Raw genomic sequence first — 7,233 nt, forward strand, 5'->3', positions numbered from 1 at the left:
ATATACACACACACACACACACTGTGATAACAAAATCTTTCAATGAAGACACTTATCCCAATGACAATCATCAAGAAGGGGAATCCCTCACACTTTCTGTTCACTTTCAAGTGAAAGGAAATCTCAACAGCAGTGTATCCTGACATATAGCTATCAGATTTTATATATGAAGATTTTGACTTTTTCTCAAAACTGTCTAAACTGGCCCCTCTACTTTTTACCTTCTGAGTCTCCCTATTGGTCAAGAAACTGCTGATCACATAAAAGGAGCAACAAGGAAGCTCAAGGACTAGAATGTAGTAGGGCCAAGCCCAGTTTCTACAGAAAAAAACAAGATTTTTAACATAGGTTCCAATTTGTAAATAAGAGAGCATAAATGATGTCTTAAATATACCAGGCAAATGTGCATGCAAAGGAGTAAAATATATCAGGCCAATATGCATACAAAGGAGTTTAAAAATATTACAACATGGCATACAAAATTAAATCAAAAGTTGTACCATATTTAGAAATATTTAATAAATGCATAGAAAAATGCAATGATGAAGTACAATAAACATTAAGCCATAGTAACCAATGATGATGTACATCCACATTAACCCATGGTAAGTCTTGGGGAGTCTTTGGATTCTGACCCCTGAAGCCTTCAGATATTGTATACAAGGGATCTGGAAATTTTTTGGCCCTTGGTATGCTAAGATGATGCAAGAATCTGGTAGATTCAGAACCATCCAATGGTGAAGTGAGAGAGTTGAGAAGCTATATTTTATAAATGCAGGTCAGGAAATGCTAGCCCCCATTGTCTAAATGTTGTTGAATGACTTTCTAGTTAGGTTTGCGCTTAAGGATAGAATAAATCATTTAAAAAAACATAAGAGGTTTATAAATAGTATGTATAAAATATTTGGTAGAAGAATCGTCTTGACAAGGCTTACCTTGCCATTACTCCTAAGGGAAGTTTAGTCCATGTTTGCGTTTTATTCTTGATAAGGGAAATCCGAGGTTCAATATTTAGATTAGCAAATTCAGCTGAAACATTTCACACTTGAATGCCGAGGTATGTAGTGGTGATTGCCCTGACCATAGGAAGAATGGATTGTTCCTATGTAGGGGGGGAGCTGTCAAGGGGGAGGATGTAGTACTTAGTCCAGTTTACTAGAGGCTGGAGTATTGTCCGTACTCGGTAATAACTAAGAAAGCTGTTTGTACAGCTTCGATCCACTAATTATAGGAGTATGTCATCTGCATATAGACCAATTTTGTATTTAAAGGCCCCAATTGGAAGACCTTTAATACCAGGATCTGCCCTAATTCTCCCTGCCAGGAAGTTCTACTGCCAGCATATAGAGTAGGCGGGATAAAGGGCACTCCTGTGTTGTGCTTCTAGAGAAGGGAAACAGACCAGATGTAAAGCCATTAACAGCAAGCTTGGGCGTAAGTTGAATGTAGAGCAATTGCAGCAATTTGAAAAAATGTGGGCCAAGGTCAAATCTGCACAGGAAATATCAAAGGGACAACTATTCAACGGAATCAAAGGTTGACAATTACACTAGTTTCTACCTAAATATAAGTTGTTTGCAGGTGCAAAAAAAGAAGCCTAGTGTTTGAAGTAGTGTTTATTAGTAGTGACAAAATCCTGTTTGATTGGGGTGAATGAGGCTAGTGATCAACTGGCTCAAATGTATAGAAAGCACTTTGGCAAGAATTTTTATGTTAGTTTGCAGTAAAGAGAATAGGTCAATATAATTCTGGAGGTTTTGGGTCTTTATTAGGTTTCGAGATAAGAAATATTAAAAACATTTTCATAGAAGGGGATAGATTAAATCATCATATAGCTCCAGGAACTAAAACATCTGCAACATTGGCATACAACTCCAAGGAAAGCCCATTTGCACCAGGTAGTTTAGCAAAAAGGAGATGTTTTTTTTCAATTTCTAGGGCTTTTAATGGGGCTTCTAGGAGTTTGATTTGTTCCACAAAAAGTTAAGAGAGGAGATCAATAGTTTCCAGCTACACAGTTGTATCTAGTGAAGTAGTTGTTTTAAAAGGGTAAAGGTGGGAGAAAACATGTTTAAAAGTGGCAGTCACCTGTTATGTTAACTCTTTCCCTATTGGGTAAAGCAGTGAAGCAACCACTGGAGGTCTGAGTCTGTGATTGGTAGGATATGCCAGAAGCTTCCTGCATCCTCCTTGTGTTCAAAGATTCACTGGAGAGAAAAGAAAAGCTTATTTTTGGCACGTGGCTCGCAACTTGGGAGAGAAGTTGAATGGATTGTGCATTGTCTGCGGAGTGTTCGGTGCTTAAAAAGGCATGCTTTCTAAGCCTTTAACTTAGCCTCTGCAAACTCCTGTTTAATTAGCCTCTGCAAACTCCTGTTATTGATTAGTCTAGACATCGTCATGCAAGCATGACTTTCGGAAGTCTCCCATACTGTCAAATGGTGATGAGAGGAAAGTACCCAGCTTCCATGAAGACAAGTAGGAGTGGTCCTATTAATATAATGTATTATCATATTATATAATTGCATGACATGGTGCTGTAGGTGGAGGTGAAGCCGAAAAACATTCTCTTATCAGGGATCAAATATCAAATCTCCCCAAGCATTTAACATTGCAATAGTAAACAGAAGTTTAGCAAATCTAGTAGTGGCAAATAAGGGGGGTTTACAGGTACCAAGGTGATGGAGGTTCAATGCTCAGTTTAGTACTGTGGTTAAAAAAAAAATATATATATATAAAGACTGTGTACATTTTGGAAAAAGGAAGAGAAGGAAGGTGACACCCAGAGAGGAAGATGCATGGGTAGAATGATGAGATGCACCCAGCCTGGGGCAGCTACAAAATTACATAGTTGCATAATTAGGTTAAAATGCCATCAAATGTAAATAAATACATTGAAGACATCGATAAACAAAACACTATGCCTATAGTTACCTGCAGTTGATCCAGAGGAAGGTAAAAAAAATAGGTGCTAGAGTCATGTGGGTCTCCAAAAAGCACAAGGCCACCAGCCCTCTGTCTTTTTAAATATTGCACAATGGTTGAGCACTTAACTGTTATAGAGACCCCTAACTTTCCAAGCCAACAGCTTAGGAGTAGACATATCTTCAGTGGTAGTGCTAGTGTCAGAAAAACACTAATGGGTTATTCACTAAAGGGTGAAGAGTTTGGAGAAGGTGGGGGAAGTGAACAATCTAGGACAACATAGCTAAACTGGAAAGTGAGCTATTTTGTCCTAAATTGTTCACTTCTCCTGCCTTCTCCAAACTCCTCACCCTTTAGTGAATAACCCTGCAAGTCTAAGGATAATAAACAACATAAGGAATAAGGAAAAGCTCAACAATAACAAGCAACACTAACCAGTGTTCCTTAGCCCACCCAGCTGTACACAACCCCAACAAGTGTGAGCATACATTTCTATTACCTAAGTGACATAATGAAAGCAGGTATGCTGGTGAATAATTAACATTACTACCATAGAGGCAGGGGTAGTGGTAGTATCAACACCCCTCTCCTTCTTGTCAATATTCAGGCATATCGTAGAGTAGATTGAACCAATAAAAAATTCTGACAGGTCTATTCACTAAAGGATGAAGAGTTTGGAGAAGGCAGGAGAAGTGAACAATCTAGGCCAAAATAGCCAATTTGAAAAAATTCTCCAAATCAACTCACTTTCCAGTTCAGCTATGCTGTCCTAGATTGTTCACGTCTGCCTTGTCCATATGCCTTTAATGAATAGCCCTGTAAAAGTCTAGCAGAATGAATTTCACTGGCAAACATCCCAAGAGCAAGCAAATATCCAAAGTTTCCAGAACTGCAGGTGGACATTCACTTATGAGAAATTAATCAATCGAAGGATGCATGGTATCCCCGCGGTATAGCACGTAAAAAAATGTACAAAACAAACAGGGTGAATGCCAGTGAAAAATTCTTGGCTGAAAAATCCAGGCAGTGCATGTCACAAGATCGGGAAACATTATGTGCCCATTTCTTGTGCATCAGTGCTTTGCAAAGTGAACCAATTGATACCACAGTTCAAATACAATAGAGAAGAGGCAATAGCTAATGCCTAAGGAAATCATATAATATCAAATTAAAATTCAACTTTTACCAGATTTTCCACTGCCTTTGGAAGTACAGCATTAAAAAGGAGTGTTGGATTATACCTATAAATACTAGCAAAATATTGATTTGCTGCAAACTCCATATCCAAGGCAGAAAATACACTAATTTCCTAATGAAATCTTGGGCTTTATCAAAGTATTAAAAAAAAAAAAAAAAAAATGTAGACTCACTTAGAAAATAGCCAAGAGCCAACTAACAGAAGAAACTGGGTAGTGGTAGATTTACACAGTTTCTGTAACAAATCAATGCTCTGCATGTGTACTCTTGTACATAATGCTTAACAAGGAGATGCAGTGTAGAACCATTCTTGCATGGAAAGGTTAACACAATGATATCATGCAGGTAATTCTTGCAAGCAAATATTTTAGAGAGCACTGTGCTGTGTGGTCCTTTTATGTAAGTGGCACAAAAAAGCAAGCCTTGAATACTCCATTCACATAAAAAGAAGAGAGAATGAGCTTAAATAAAAAGGTACTTACAAACCCACAGTTCATTCATTTACAGAGGAGGGAATCAATTTGATTTTGTATGCAAAATTCCCTTTGCAAGATGAAGCTTGAAAGTCAATCTGCTCCTTAATTTCTTTTTTTATCCTATTATACCCTGAGCGAATTTTACCATTGTAAAACGTACTATAACTTAACTCAATACTAGTGAAGGTTGAACTTCTTAAAATCCATTCTGCAAATTATTCATCTGATTTGCCCCAGTTATCTGGCTCATCTATCTCTATTCAGTCTCAACTATTGATACCTCTGCCCGTACTCTGAATCCAGCTTCCTGGTATGCATCAGGGGAAGTGAGGCTCATCTTCACTATTAATTGGGCATTTACATAAGTGATAGAAGAAGACTGCAACTAAATGACAAAGTATAAAATGTGAGCAGGGTAGTACAATATATTTGATATCAATCACAATAATGAAAGTCCTCCCTTGAAAAATAGTAATGAGCAATGCCATGTATCACTATACAGCCAAATGGGAAGTGTGCATTACTAGAACAAAAGTTCATTCAAGAAATGCAGAGGCAGTGATGTAAAAAAAATATATAGATTTTTTTAAATGTAATCTTAAAAATGTTTACATTAAGCCAAAATGTAAATTTAGTTTTGCATAGAATGTAAGAGGCTTAGGACCTTTGTCAAGTTTTCATTGCTCTCTTTGTCCCTTACTATTGTTCTTGGTGACCACTGTCTCCGGTACAGAAGATGGTGGGAAATTCCACATTTTGAGCTGTGACAGGGACAAGAGAAAAGGGTGAATCTTCCTGTGAAGACACATGTTCCAATGACAGCTGTTCTAATGGGAAACTCAATTTGTTTTGTAGAGATTTCCTCTCGCTTCCTGTTGCATTTCTAGGACAAAAGGTGAAGGGAATTTCCCCAAGGGGACATGCACCACACAAGATAAACTGGGATTTAAAAGGTATTTTCAACTCTATTCTGAAAAAAAGACAAATGTTGGTATTAAATATATTCCCCCAAGTCCTGTTAAAGAAGTACTATGGAGAACCCCACAACCATATTCACTGGCATCACATGCAGTTAAAATGCACTGTACTTTAAACATTTGTTTAGTGTCTCAGTTTATAGACACTTGTATAAGCATGCCCTATAGTTATTTTGTGTTTGCACGTCAGATGCACAAAGGTAGCAATAAACTTTCTTTTTGGTTTACTATATTCAAAGACACCAAGGCAACATTCCTCATTGTTCTTTTTTTTCTTACATGAGGCCTACAATTTATATTTTTGCTACCAAATGCAGCTAGTCTTGGATCACTCAGTGCCAATTCTCAGAAGTTCTGGTTGGAGAGCAAGCACTGAGCATGCCACAGAAAGGTCTGGACTATACGCCCCATCATTGGGGGAGGAATGGCTTGATGGTCTTTGATGTTGCTTGTTTGTGTTAGCACATTAGCACCGATTTGAGAGGTCTGGCTGTAGCCCCTGTTGCGAGACATCATGCAAAGCCACACACAAATCAGAGGATTTTCAGATACAGAATACCAAGTAATGACAGTCTTCAAAAGAAAAGCACACAGCATATATTGTAAGTACTGAGGTATGCAGTGCTATTTTTTTTTTTTTTTATAAAAAGGGATAATTAGTACCTTAAGTCACAGTTCTTTGAGGAGAATCCATTAGAATCTGTTAAAATGTATTCTAGACAAGATTACTTCTTGTGCACCCACGACAGAATGCTACTCTGTTTTCTTTCACTATTGTTACATAAATGCTATACCATCAACATATGTGGCTGTATTCTGTGCCACTTCATATTTTTCCTTCAACAGAAAGACACTGTAAAAATTGCTCACAGTATTATGGCATTACAGCTAAATGTTCAGACCTTTTATTACAAGGTGGCTAAAAGGTGTAGGTATAAACCTGCATTTGTATGCAGGATTATTCATATACTGTCATAGTTTGCTGTCTTTAGAACCAACCTGTGTCACTGTCTGTAGCTGTTCATGTTGCAGAATCAGTCTGCTGTTCACACTTAGATCTCATACTTGATTCTTGTTCATCTGTGCAAAAGCTCTCTAAATCCTTGGAAAACTGCATTAGGTCTATTCTAGTCCATGTGTTAAGACAATTTCACACTCCCCTTGCTGGTTCTTAGCAAGAGGTGCTGCTGGACACTTCCTCTGAGGTCATGTATGGGAAAGATATTTAAACCTGTTCAATGAACTTGGGAGTTGCCTGAGCAAAGACCCTGTGATCTCTGTGTTCCAGTTCTGATACCTGCTTACGACCTCTACCTGTTTCTCTATGATCCTTGTTGGCTGACTGCCATGACCTTTTACCTGTTTTTTAGATGATCCCTGTTATCCACCTGTCCTGACCCTTTGCCTTATTGACCATGCTTCATTTCTGCCTGTTGTTACCACTCACTGTATAACCAAAAAGTCACAACCTCCGAGATGTCCACAGCAATTACCTTCATCCCTTAGTGGAATGATATGCAGAACACAGGCGGTTCGTTAAATCCTGCCCCTCTGCCCTTTTTAGGTCCTACTATTGTCTGGAGACAAAGCGTACCTCTGCGTCATACTAATTGTACCTTTTACTTTTACTATGTGTGTGCTATATATATATATATATA

General features: G+C 38.0%; 1 protein-coding gene across 1 annotated transcript in view; it reads right to left on the minus strand.

The window, feature by feature from the left end:
* Positions 1-7,233, minus strand: part of PUDP (pseudouridine 5'-phosphatase) — a 255,615-nt gene that overhangs the window by 1,158 nt on the left and 247,224 nt on the right. The window lies entirely within an intron of this gene.

This window comes from Nanorana parkeri, unplaced genomic scaffold, assembly GCF_000935625.1.
Source record: "Nanorana parkeri isolate BGI_ZX_2015 unplaced genomic scaffold, ASM93562v1 scaffold1641, whole genome shotgun sequence".
In the NCBI taxonomy this organism is placed as follows: domain Eukaryota; kingdom Metazoa; phylum Chordata; class Amphibia; order Anura; family Dicroglossidae; genus Nanorana; species Nanorana parkeri.